Genomic DNA, 14,656 nt, shown 5'->3' on the forward strand with positions numbered 1-14,656 from the left:
AAGTTGGGGGTGTTGTGGATAGTCTGGAGGGTTGTCAAAGTTTACAGCGGGGCATCGATAGGATGCAGATCTGTGCTGAGAAGTGGCAGCTGGACGTCAGCCCAGATAAGTGTGACGTTGTTTATTTTGGTAGGTCAGATTTGAAGATAGAATATAATAATAATTGTAAGACTCTTGACAGTTTGGAGTATACGCGAGATCTTGGAATCCATTTCCAAAATACACTGAAAGCTGCTGCGCAGGTTGACAGTGTTGTTCAGATTCGGATGATGTGTTGGCCGTCATCAACCGTGGGATTAAGTTTAAGAGCCGTGAGGTAATGTTACAGCTCTATAAGACATTAATTAGACTCCCGCTTGATGTACCGTGTTCGGCTGTGGTCATCTCGCTACAGCGAGGATGTGGAAAGTATAGAAAAGGGTGCAGAGGAGATTTACAAGGATGTTTTCTGGATTGAAGAGCATGCCTATGAGAATAGGTTGAGTGAACTTGGCCATTATTCCTTGGAGGTATACAAGATGATGAGAGGCATTGATCATGTGGATAACCAGAAGCTTTTTACGAGGATTGAACTTGCTAACACGAGGGGTGTTTGTTAGTAGGTACAACGGGGTGGGGGGCGGGGAATGTCGGAAGTATGTTTTTCACAGAGAGTGGTGGATGTGTGGAATTAATTGCTAGTGAAGATGGTAGAGGCGGATACAATAGGGTTCTTTAAGAAACTCTTGGATAGGTACAATGAGCTTAGAAAACTTGAGCGCTATGCCGTTAACAAATTCTAGAGAAGGGTACATAGTCGTCACAACATTGTGGGCTGAAGGACCTGGAATGTATTGTAGATATCTGTGTTTCTTTGACAGGTAATCAAGAACGCTTTTTTTTTGGTTGCAATGTGTTCTGAGCCATGAAATGTGACCCAGGGTCGTCGACGCCAGTTTTACAAGCAAAATACAGTCTGATCAATAACTTTCGTAATGTCTACGTTTCCCCTAATTTTCAATTCTCTCTATCACTCTCCACAACCTCTTCCCCTCCCCACTACCAGCCGGCAGACCGCTCGTTGCTTGACTCATGACCCATGTCATCGTCATTGTCTTCGTCAGCCAATAGAATTCCTGCACTTACTGTATTCGCTACTGCGTATAGTACATAATATCACCCGATCCCCACAACATTTTCCAATGAAACTCTTCCTCCATCCGGTCTTGTTTAGATTCCCCTTTTGTTCTCAGCTCCCCGGACAATATCCCAAATCCAGCAGCTAGTTTTATTTTTCCCCTTTCCTCTGCAATATCATCGACCTAAAACGATAAGGGTGATGATGCATAACATCTTGAAGGATATTGATAAAGCACAGCTTAAATGATTACATTTAGTAAATTTAGTACTATTGTAAATATCATATGGTATACAATATATTTTCAATCTTCGCCTAGCCTACACACGATTTTTAACAATATACCACAATCCTACTCATCCACATACAGTACGTTTCTCTGTTTAACTACAGTTTGCACATTTTCCCGTTCAATGTAAATATGTACTTCACGCCATTTTTCAGCTCCTCTCTGAATTTCCGCTGCGTTAATCCATAGATACATGTGTTTGTACAGGTACTGAGAATCTGCAACATAAACCCAACTTCCTGGGCGATGTACACTGGGTCACTCAAGAACCGATCGGGGTAAAAGAAGTTCCTCACCGGCCAGCTCACAGAATGAACGACATATGGTATCCATAGTAATATGAAATTGGCCGAAATGGTGAAAAGTAAAATCATGGATTTCTTCCGATTCTTGTCCTCCGCGTCATCCTTTGAATTCTCTCCGTGTTTTCGGAATTGTTTGCGAACTTTATTAGCCGTGATAATATATCTGACGGTCAGAGCATTGCAGAGTGCAATGAACAGGATTGGTGATAAGGGGGTTATGATGCTGTCGATCCATTCGTAAGCTTTCCACAGCGGTGACGTTACATAATCAGGCGTACCAACGCAGCCCCATCCGACATTGTTAATAATAACTAAAGGTACAAGCAAAAAGTGGAAAGGGATTGTCCTCAGGCAGCTTGATACAATCACCACAGCGATAATCACCGAAGCTGTTTTCTCGGTGCAATATTTTAACTGAAGCTTCTGACAGCAAATTGCCACAAAGCGATCGAAGGTAAAAGCGACGGTAAACCAGACAGAACAGTCCACAGCTATAATGTACGCGACAAAATTGATGCTACACACTGGCGTGAGATACAGAAAATTCGATGAGAAATACATGAAATTAATGCGATGTATTAACACTTCGATAATAACCACCAGCAGATCCGCCGTTGACATGGCCATCAGGTAGCGAGTGATGCATTTGGACAAACCGCACCTTCCTCGTGACAGGATCACAATTGCCACCAAGTTCACTGCAAGAGACAGGGAATCTACAATTACGTTGACATAGTTACAACAATAATGTTGACATAATTTCATTTTATGATTACACATTACCTTCTGCGTGGAAGAATAGAAGTAACTCTAATTGTTGAAGTTACTCGATGTGTTGACAAGCAAAATGCGATGTTAGTAACAATTACAACTGTCCGGATGACCCATAAATCGAGCCTAAACTTTCTATATCTTTCTCTGTGCACATCTGCTGTGTCAACCGCTGAAAAATTCTAGTATTTTTAATTTCTTTAATTCTTTTTGAAGGAACATGTGGTATTTTGTAATTTTATAGTGACTGGTGAGAAGAAACGCGTAAGGTCCCTCTAATGTACGGTTAATGCTGCCAAAATCCCAACTGCCCCGTTGCTCTGTGCCCTCTGCCACAGGCAGGGCTTCTCATATTACACTGGGTAATGATAATAGTCACGTATTAGGATTTAAATGAGGAGCCATGTTTCACTCAGAAAGCGGCGGATCTCAGGAGTCCTTTGTCCTGGAGGGAGGTAGATGACGAGACATTGATTTTACTAAAGGTGACGGAGGATAGATTTTTAGATTTTAGTTTTAAGAAATGCGAAATAAGGGGTCAGAGCGTGATACATGTTTTGTGAGTCCATCTTAGTCTGCATGAACCACAAACTGGACCAAATAAGCAGTGGGGACCTCCACATCAACAGCAGATGCGACAACAAGATCATGGGTAAAAATTACTGATTTAATGTTCAGAACAACCAACATTAAAAAGGAAACATTAAGTATCTCTGATCTGATCCCTGTGAATCAAATGGAGCATTTTCACTTATTTATATGTATTATTTATTTAAATTTAGGGAGCATGACATTTCCGTCTCCGTTAATATTTCATGAAAGAACATTTAAACCAGCTGCTTTAAGCCACATTTTTATCTCACCTGGGACACTGATGGCAGCAAGAACCGGGTAATAGATCCGCTCTATCCGGAAAATTAGCGGGTACCCCATCTTCTCGCGAATCAGACCTGATCATCCCAATGAATCAGGTTGCTGAATGTAGTCGTTATTATAGTCCAGAGTATACTCCGTGGGGAGAGTCACAGCAGGGGTGCAAATTAACATTGCATTTACAATCCAGTAAACAACACAGCTAATGATTCATGTTCTTCATTTAATTTTGTCCTACAATCATTTTTCTTCATGAGTGGTCAAGAAAAAATAAACAATTTAAAATCTCTTTGAAATGTCTTCAGGAACAGAATGGTATTTTTCCACATCATCAGAAGCTAAAATCTTGGCAAATCAACACAGAATAGAACAGAATGGGAGATAACAACGACGGAAAAACACCCTCTTGTTCAGCCCCCAGCCTGCAGCGGACTCGGGCACGGAATGGGCTCACAGACACTCGGCCTGGAACAGTCATCTGTAGTTCTCAAGCCGACGACCACACGCAGTCACTTAATTCTATTATCTGTGCTTTATAAATTATTAACAGATGATTATAATGTTGAAACAACTTAGCAGGAGCAGAGCGGCACAAATCTGAATACGTCTCACAAGGTGGATTTTGCTGTATAAATACTACCTCTGCACGAAGACATTTATTTACGCAGCCACCCAGTCCAAGTTCTGGGAGTCAGTGAAGAACGCGGTGAACTATCCGTTCACCTCAGTGTGTTAATGGATTTGCAAAACCTCCCGTGAGCTCAGAAAGAAATAGCCACAAAATCCATATAATATATATATGTAATATATCAAAGAGAGAGTGAAATTAAACAGGTAAAGTCAAAATCCAAAGATTAAAGAAAGTTTGTATTAGAGTACGCATGTGTTACCAAATGTTACATTAAGATTCATTTTCTTGTCGGCATTAGTGGGAGAAAATAAACAATTTTAGAATTGGCCGATTCGTCACCACCATTGATTCGGCCAACACTGGTCAGTGAATCCCGTCCAGGTGCCCGATGGCCGCTGACGAACCTGACGGATTGAGACCGGAGAGTCCCGCACCTCCCGCCCGCCGGCAGCAGCGACAAGAGATGGAGACCGGTCCGACACAAACAGACGGGCTGATCACCTGTTCGGTTTCAGCTCTCACTCTCAACAATTTTAATTTCACTCGACGCTTTAATCTACACGGAGTGATGGAGCCGACCGCGTGTTCGTGTCCCGACATCAGGAAGCAACGCGGCCCCCCGCAGCGATGGCAGTCTCCGCTCTCATCTTCACCGTATCCTCAAGGTGATCACTAAATCCCCGAATCATTTAGTCTGCTCAAAGTACATCCTGAAAAGGAATATCACACACTACAACGAACCGCTGTTCAGAAGAGGAAGTGTATTTAGAAGAGGAAGAGTATGGAGTAATTTTGTGAGCTGTCGGGAATATTGCCCTTTCGGCATGCATTTTCTATCTCCCGGTGTAATTTGTAGACCATATCCTTACTACTGTTTGGGGGTCTGTGTACAATTCCCATCAGGGTCTTTTCACCCTTGCAGTATCGAGTAGTTTTGTTATCTGATGTGAACATGCCGCCATTGGTCGCTGGTCATTTATCATGTCTACTGGCGGTAAATGTGGAGGAGATATTACACCCAATCTGAACTGACCGGGCTCTGCCGATGAGGAAATCGAGCATCCAGTTTCCCGGGAGATGCTAAAGCTCAGGTCATGTACTTGGTGACAGGTTCTGAGGGGGTGACGGTGTTCAATGCTGAGCTGGAGTCTATGAAGAGCATCCGGTCGTAAGTAACTTCCTGTCCGGATGTTCCTGCGCTGAGTGAAGAGCCAATGAAATGGCATCTGCTGTTGACCCCGTGTGACATGATACAGATTGGATCGCAAGGAAGCAACTCCTCAGTTGGAATTGATGTGCTTCATGACCAACCTCTCAAAGCGCCTCATCGCAGCGGCTATAACTGCCACTGGTGGGTATTACGGGAGGCTATTGGGAGGCAGCAGATTTCTCTGCCGTCTGCGACAAATTCCAGCGGCTGGGACCTCGTGTCCCCACTGCTCATCAACTCTGATAAAAGTCATCGACTTGACAGTGTCCGGCAAATTTCCATTTGGCCTGCCAAGGTGCAACACATCATATTTGACTGAGTTAAACGCCATCCTCCATCTTTCCGCTCATATCTCTAACTGACGGATATCCTGTTGCATTCTTTGCGAGTCGTCTACTCTGTCCACAGCGGCCATCTTCATGTGAATCACAAATTTACAAACTCACCTCTCTACATTTTCATCAGTATCATTTATATACATCACGGACTGCAGAGGTCCCAGTACAAATCCCTGTAGAACACCACTCATCACAGACCTCCGGCATGAATATGTACTCTGTCTTCCCTGGGAGGCTCATTCCGGATCCCAGTGACTAATCCCCAGCAGATCCCCATCGTTCATCTCAATTTTCTGGATGAGCCTCCCTTGAGGGACTTTGTCAAACTCCTCACTAAATCCATGTACACAGCATCGACAGCTCTACCTTCATCAACCACACTTGTCACCTCGTGAGAAACACAATTAATTTGATAAGATACGACTTGCCCCGCAAAAAGCCATGTTGGTTCTCTCTAATTAACTCGAATGCTTATGAATCCTATCCCAGGGAATTCTCCCAGTAAATTGACGAGAGACTCGCTGGTCTATATTTCCAGGTTTAACCATAGTTCCCTACTTGACTAATGGAACAACAATAGATACCAGCCAGTCCTCCGGGACATCGCCTGTGGCTAGAGAGGACAGGTAGTTATCGATAAAGAACCCAGCAAATCTCTTTTCCTATCTCTCTCCATAACCTTGGGCATATCCTGTCGGGTCCCAGGCTAACAACCACCGTAATGTTCTTTAAGAGTTCCAATACATACAATTCCTTTACCTGGAAATGAGCCGGCATATCAATATGCTGAGAACTGATCTCGCTATCCTGCACGTTCTTCCCCCTCCTAAATTCCAATGTAAAGTACTCATGAAGGACCTCACTCATATACTCCACATCCAAGCAAAGGTTCCCCTCTTTATCCCTGAGAGGTCATAACCTCTCAGAAGGCATCACTTTGTCCTTGTTGCAACTTGTATGTATCGAATGCCTTGAATTATTTGCCAAAGCACTACGCGGTTCATGAAGGCACCAACCTGTGCACCATCATCAAAGACACAAAGACGCTCTGCCAAGTTTTTGTCCAGGTCGCACAGAGGGACCAACCCATGTCGCTGCCGAACACAATGAGTTAAAGATCGAGTCCGAATAAGATCTAACGACCACTACACTCCGTCTTCAATAGGAAAGCCACTTCAGTAACCCAACAGCCCAGTCATCCGGTTCCTATATGTCAGCAAAGATGATCCTGAAATCGCCGAGCACTAGAAGACCCTCCGGTTTTAAGATCTGTACTTTATAGAGCGTTCGGTTACAAACATGTATTTTGAAACACACGGAGAGAGATTTTTAATAAAGTATATTTACAGCACGTCCAATATCAAAGTGGGAAATGTAACCACGTGGTAAAAGAGGCCCTATCTTACAGCGCCTGAGACCCCTGTTGAATTCTGAACTCTGGTGGTGTTTGTGTGTTGGATTCCAAAACTCCCCATGTGAACGGAGGTGATGTGGGGTCCCTGGATATTCCACTTTCCTGTCATATTCCTAATGCGTGCCTCGGTGTTTCAATAGAAATTAAACCAATGTTGTTTGAAAGAAAGAGAATTAAAACACGATGGGCGCAGAATTCCTGCAAAACGACTGACAGACAGAGTGGCTGAAATAGCTGTGAAGTGTCGTTTTACGACAATGACACGTCAATCTTTAGATTCATGGATCGACAACTGAAAACCTCGTTGCAGAAAAGACGTAATTGAAAACCAGAAAACACGCCAAACTAAACGCCAAAGTTTACCCCCGAGCAGATGAAGAACCGCTGCTTCAAGCTCACAAGTAAAATAGAAGGGAAGTTTGTTTAAGCAGATTGTTGGCAACAGCACAGTCGCTATTTTTGCCGAGCAATATCTCGCTTCTTTACTTCGGGCAAATGGATGTGGGATGAGCGGAAAAGTAAGACAGTGATCTATGCATGATTAGTGTAGCGACATGTCTGATGACTGGCAAGGACGTTATGGGTTGATGGGCCTGTTTCGGTTCTGCATAAGTATATGTTAAAGTTAAGCTGCAGGGAGGGTGGGGTAATCCGATAACTCAATGAGATAACCCGATCCTCATATTGTGAAACCGGGGCTACCGGGTTATTGCTTCGTCAATGCAATTGCTGGCTAAAGGTGCACATTAGGAAGAGGGAAGAGAGGGAAGAGAGAGAGAGAGAGAGAGAGAGAGAGAGAGAGAGAGAGAGAGAGAGAGAGAGAGAGAGAGAGAGAGAGAGAGAGAGAGAGAGAGAGAGAGAGAGAGAGAGAGAGAGAGAGAGAGAGAGAGAAAGTGAGTGAGTGTTAGGGGGAGCGAGCGAGAGAGTGAGAGAGAGAGTGAGAGAAATAGATAGACAGGCAGGCAGGAAGGGACACACAAACGAAGTGTTATGCGAAATTCTTTAAATGCAGAGCTGAATAATACGGCAGAATTGGTTCTTTCTAATTCAAAGAGAAGATTACTTACCCAAAATTCCTGAATTTGATATGCAAATGGCAAGGATGAATTAGATTTGAGCAACTACTTCTCTACCCAAAGACTCCGATTGGGCTCCGATATGAATATAATATCACAGGGAACCGAATAGTCATTTTAGATAAACACTTAACTTAACCAATCTCAATCCAACATGTCGGTCTGTTTCCACACGTAGTCTTATAATTCTTCAAAGATAACGCTGAAAATATCGTGCAGGGCAGAGGGAGTTATTGTTGGTTAATATGAATTCGAAGCTAGAACTTGCAGTCTGGATGGAAGTTCAGAAGAGAGGAAGAGTGACAGCGCTGTGCACAGGGATATTTGCCACAGCAGCCGACCCTAGATTTGGGGAGGTATGGACAGTGCAGAGTGAGCAGCTTCAGGACCAAGGACAGTAGAGATAAATTCTGCCGTTGGTTTGATGGGTTGCTGAAGTCCAAATCTCAAAGGACAGTTTGACTTCTCGACCTTCTCAATGTTCGTGTTAACTTCGTCATGAAAAAGTGCTGATTCAGATCGTAGTCACATTCAGCAACTCTGTTCCGTCTCAGCTGCCCGGGTGCTCGGCCGCTCAGTCACTGAAATGCCCCAGCGCGCATAGACTTTGCTGCCACACAGCTGGAACTGCCGCACAGTTTTCAGGCCGTGTGAAATCTCCTGCTCAGAGAAACGGTCGCTCCGTAGATACGTACAAAACAGAGGAAATGTTGTTGAGGAAAGTCAGCTTGGATTTTTTTTGTAGGACAGCTCCGACTTCATTATCTTTTACTTTCCAGTTTAGAGGATGCGTTGTTGTGAATTTTGATCTGGAAGTTGGAGGAATGCACTGTTTTGAGACAGTTATAGAGATTAATCAGTAACATTGGATTGATCACTGTACTATCGATATTGGAGGAAATTATACATATTTATTGCCAGTTTTCCATCGGAACATTTTAAAATGTGTAACACTTCTGAAATTTAAAGATATTTATTAATCTGTCAAACTATGGGCAATATAGGTTATTCATGTGAGAGATCACATGACATTTTAAATTGGAAATGTCTCAGTTAAAGTAAGTCAATCGCCACATTCGGTATTACTGCAATGACACGTGACTGTAGCAAAAAGTATTGACTATCAGCCTCAGATGAGCAAATGCCCGCAGTGAAATAATACGGGCTATGTTGACTAACACCAACCAGCCTTCTTTAATAAGGAGCCTCAGATATGATTGAAAACAACTTCGCCATTTCATGGATTAACTTATTTAGAACGGTTGGTACTCCGGGGTATTCATCACTAAGTTCATCCAAACAGTTTTGAACATTACTGACGCGCGGTTTAATTAAAACAATTATAAATCTGAATGATGAGATAACCTCACTGTCCCTGTGGAGATGTGAAGGGGTTTATACTAAAGACAGCTGGAAGAAATGTATCAGTGTGGTTGTTTTTAAATCAACGGATCGAATCCTTCACACAGAAAATGCTGGAAACGTTCAACGGTATCAGGAAAATATATTATATCATAATTGCAATTATTGGTGTCCCTGGTAAGTAACTATAATTTTCTTTTGTTTTTTTTGTAACTTTACGCTCGAGCTTGTCTCCCGGGTTGATCTATAGTTGAAAATGTTTGACTTCTAATCCAATGGTTTTCCTTGAAACAAGCGTGAAATAGTGGTACTCTTTGCACGATGTAATGTCATTAATGTATGACACTAGTTGTCTTTCTCAGCGTTTAAAGTCATCAGTGAAAAGTCAGATTGTACAACCACAGAGGCATCCGGCGAAGAAGTTCGCAAATATCCCTGTTACTGCCCGATAATAAATAACAAAATTCGCAGATGTAATCTGTGTTGTTGACTTTTAGCCACTATATTGAAGGATGCAAACAGATACTTTAAAACAGTTGCGCTAAGCGAATGATCCAAGCAATTCCTATTTTATTTGGCTTTTGGTGATACCATGTCGCTCTCTTTCCGCCGCTGCTGTTAGTTAAACCAGCTTTTTAGCTGGCGAAACACAGTGAAAGAGTTTACTCTCTTCTGTTTGAAATCCACTGAATCGATCGCTCTGGAGTTACTGAGAGTGATCGGCTGCTCATGTTTACAACAGGGCAATTGCTCTTTATTGTGTCAATAGTCAATTAATTCACATTTGTGCCATATATTTCTTAACTATTATTTGCGGTCCCACCACTGCATTGACCTCTTCACGCAACTCAACGGTATGACCGTGAGTGAAGGAATTCTGATGAATATACATCGAATTAAATTTTACTTCGGAAGTTATTCTGTCGGAAAAACGATAGGAATTGAAGAAGCTGGTTTTATTCACACCAGAGCGCGGGAGGCCAAGGGGAGACTAATTGTTTATATTTGCTTGGCGAATCATCGGGAGTCGAGGAGCCAGTCTCCGTGCTGTGCTGTTCTGTGTTCTATTGTCCATTGAGTTTTATAAGATTACGACCTTCATGGAGATGGTTCGTAGACAGAAGCATGTTCCTCCCGATACAGGCGAGTTCTGAACTATTCAACAGAGGTTTAATGTGAGAGAACATGGATTTTAACAGAATGGTTCTAAAGTGGGAGATTCCGTGCAGAGAACGGCAAAACCACGTGAGTATAAAAGCATTTAACACGGGAGCAGAATGAGACCATTCACCCAATCGTACCAGAGAAACTTATTTCCCTTTTGTAACTTCAGTCTTTGCTTTGCTGGTCATGTTAGTATTCTGGGTCCCGGTTCGTGACGTTCCTGCCATTGGTAAATTTCCTCTGTGTATATTTTGTTTAATCATTGGATCCCCTCAGACCGGCTCTATTGCATAGGTGACGCCCGCCACTCCAGGCTCTCCACGCATCTCATCTTCTTCTCGGGGATTATTCCAGACGATATCTTTCGCACATTTCCAAGATATTCACGGTTTTTATTTAGAGAGCGGAGCCTGAAACCTGACATCAGATGCATCAGACATTGTAGATCTATCAGTCAAAATGCTTCGCCATTACTTTCTGGTTCTTAGAGCCACTGAGTCATCGAAATTTGCGGCATGACAGCAGGCACTATCACGCTATCGAGGCTCCACCGACTATCAGACACCATTTATACTAACACAATATCTATCTCTTGTTCTCTCCACATTTGTTCCGTTCCGTGCAGATTCCACCACTCACACGTACAATAGAAGTAATGTGCAGCGGCCAATTGACCAAGCAGCACCACGAATGACTTTCCGATGTCTGATTAAACCCTGGAATCCAGGATGAACCCGTGTAGTCTGAGTGTTAACGCATAAACTCCGTAGAGAAAGTCACCGAGATTAGGACTGAAACTAGTTCTCTGGTCCTGTCAGGGACCCGTACCAAAATTTCCCCATCACTTCCGTTGTTTTTATGATTTAGTCAGTGCTGAGATGGCATATTAACAGTTTTCTCGGTCTTTCCTGACAATTTTATGGGTTTTATGTTGGAACAGAAATGCATATTTCCACCTGTGCTATTTCGGTGTCTTCCAGAATTATCTGCAGGTTTTCTCTCCATTTAGCCTATGCTGACATGATCATAAACACAGTTCCATCTGCCTGTAACGAAACATATTCTTCCAAACCCATCCCTATCGCTTCCACACCCACCCAAACTGCTCTCAGATATTACAATTGAGCTCTTGCGCTGCTATCGACTCCGCGCTGTAACTGAACCTTCGGAATAAACTTGACACTGCTTACCTGATTCGCTCCTCGTCCGAGGCGTGTTTGGAACTTGATTTCCCCGCATATTCCTTGTTACCGGTGTAATGTGTGTCCCTGTCTCTCGGTTCTGGCATAACAAGTTGTGTTTCGCTTTCAGCCCTCGTGGAATCACAAAATCCTGCCAACTCGGGAGATAAAGGGAAGATACATTATCCTTATTTTCTCCAGGATAATTCTCCTTTCCCCCACGACAGGAAGCAGTGGCTGTTAATTCCGTCTGTATCGCTTTTACATTGAAGTAAATTTCAGTTGTTTACTGTTTTGAACTTCCCGTTCGCCTGCCAACGCTTGATACGGGAAATCATGTGGACCTCTTCTGCCCATTCTCTCGGTTGTCATTCAAAACCATTGCTGCCCATAATCATTACAGCACAGCACACGCCCTTCAATCCACGATATTGTGCCGATGGTCAAGAGTAATCTAACGTCAACGTAATCCTTCGCTCCTGCATAACCATTTCTCTATCATCCACGTGCCTACAAAAGAAATTCGTCTTTTTCGCCTCGCCTTGCCTCTGCCTGGAGCCCTGCTTCGCCTTGCTTCGCCTCGCCTCTGCCTGGAGCCTTGCCTCGCCTAGCCTCTGCCTAGACCCTTGCCTCACCTCGCCTCTGCCTCTGGAGCCTTGCCAGAATCCTAGTTCTGGAGTCCGATCCCGAGTCAAGGCCCAGGTTCTGGGTCCTTGTCCAGTCTCTGGCTCAAGTCCTAGAATCCTTGTCCGGATTCCTTGTCTCCCGGAATCATTGTCTCGTCCGGGGCCGGTGACATGTCCAGTGTTCTTTCTTCCCCATTTTTCCTTGCTTCCTTCTCACGCCTCTGCCTCGGCCTGGAGCTTTGCCCTGCCTCTCCTCTGCCTGGAGCCCTGCCCTGTTTGGACCTGTCTGTCTGTGTCTACGCCTTCGCTAGGAAGGTTCAGCCATTTTGCTGCTACCTAGCGTTGGGAAATCTCTCGTTGTGTTCAGCGTTCTGTGTAATGAGTCCCGGCCCTACGTCCTGTACCCAAGGAGGATTCTGGGCTCTTTGTTCTGTGTGATGAGTCCCAGCCCTGTGTTCCGTACCCAAGGAGGGGTCCCGGCCTTGTGTTCTGCGTTCCTGTTCTCCCTCGACCAAGGCTTTGCATTCCTATTTCTTCCTCGACCAAGTCAAGGCTTCGGGGTCTCGTCCAGTCCTAATCACGTCCAGGAAACTTGTCCTGTCCAAGTCACGGCTTTGTGTTCTCGTCTTGTTCATGTACCTCGCCCAGCACAGGAGTACCTTGCCAGCCCGGTGCTGGGGTTCCCTCGTCCTGTGCTGGGGTTCCCTTGTCCCGTCCATGAGTCTCACGTCCAGTCCTGTAACCTCGTCATGTCCTCGCCTAGCTCTGGGGTCCGAGCCCGAGTCAAAATCCCAGGTTCTGGGTCCTTGTCCAGTCTCTGGCTCAAGTCCTAGCCGAGGCCCGGAATCTTTGTCTCGTCCGGGGCCAGTGTCATGTCCAGTGTTCTTTCTTCCCCATTTTGCTTGCTTCCTTCTCACACCTAGTCCTGTTCCTGGTAGGTCAGTGTCTGTGTCTTGCATTTGGGTCCACTCTCAATACACCCATTATGACAGATGTAATGTATAAATGTATTTCAGCAAGGCATTTGAGAAGGTACCCCATGCAAGGTTATTGAGAAAGTAAGAAGGCATGGGATCCAAGGGAACATTGCTTTGTAGATCCAGAACTGGCTTGCTCACAGAAGACAAAGAGTGGTTGCAGACGGGTCATATTCTGTATGGAGGTCGGTGACCAGTGGTGAGCCTTAGGGATCTGTTCTGGGATCCTTTCTCTTCGTGATTTTTATAAATGACATGGATGAGGAAGTGGAGGGATGGGTTAGTAAGGTAGCTGATGACACAAAAGTTGGAGGTGTTGTGGATAGTGTGGAGGGCTGTCAGAGGTTATAGCGGGACATTGATAGGATGGAAAACTGAGCTGAGACATGGCAGATGGAATTCAACCAAGATAAGTGTGAAGTGTGAAATTTGCTCAAGTCTTTTGTAAGGTTGAAGTTTCTTCAAACTGCCAATGAACTATGGCCGTCGGCTACCTCCGTCGAGATTGGCTCAATATGGTGGGCCCACGATAGATCCTTTGAAATGTCGACGCCCAGGAACTTGAACCAGCCCCTCCCCCCTTCCCACCGCCAACAACTCCATGAGGATTGGTGTCTGTTCGACTTCATCTTCATGAAATCCAGGATCAATTCCTTGGACTTGGTTATTCCGACGTTGAGTAGAAGGTTATTGCGACATCTCTCGACCTGCCTATCTATTCCAGTCCTGTACGCCTCCTCGTCACCGTCTGAAATTCTGACAACTACAGGGGTATCATCGGTTCATTCTGAGAAGAAAAGTGTGCGGGGAAGTGCTTCAGCAGAGGGGCTACTGGATGTCTTAAAGTGCATGAACTCAGTTGAATCTCGTGGGTCTGATCACCTGTGTCCAATAATATACCGGGGAAGCCAGAGGAAACATTATGGGAGTTCTCTTTGAGATAAATGCATCATGATAGTGACCGGCGATGTGCCGGAGGACAGGAGGATGTCTAATGTTGTGCATTTATTTGTGAAGGGTTGCCAGGTAAAATCTGGGCACCACGGACCAGTCACCATAAAGTCAGAAATTACCAGAGGGGCTTCTGAGGGATCACATGCACACGGATTTGGAAAGTCACGGTCGGACTGTGGTTTGTCCGTACGGATTTGTGCGTGGAAGATCAAGTCTCACCAATTTACTTGTCTGACGATGAATTAAACAAGACTGTGGGTGAGAGCAGTGCGGCAGACATAGTCTACAGGGACTTCAGTAAGGTCTTTGATAAGCTCCCACATGGTGGCTGCTGTGGAAAGTTGGATCACTCGGAATGCAGGGAGAGC

Source organism: Hemitrygon akajei, unplaced genomic scaffold (assembly GCF_048418815.1).
Source record: "Hemitrygon akajei unplaced genomic scaffold, sHemAka1.3 Scf000088, whole genome shotgun sequence".
Classification (NCBI taxonomy): domain Eukaryota; kingdom Metazoa; phylum Chordata; class Chondrichthyes; order Myliobatiformes; family Dasyatidae; genus Hemitrygon; species Hemitrygon akajei.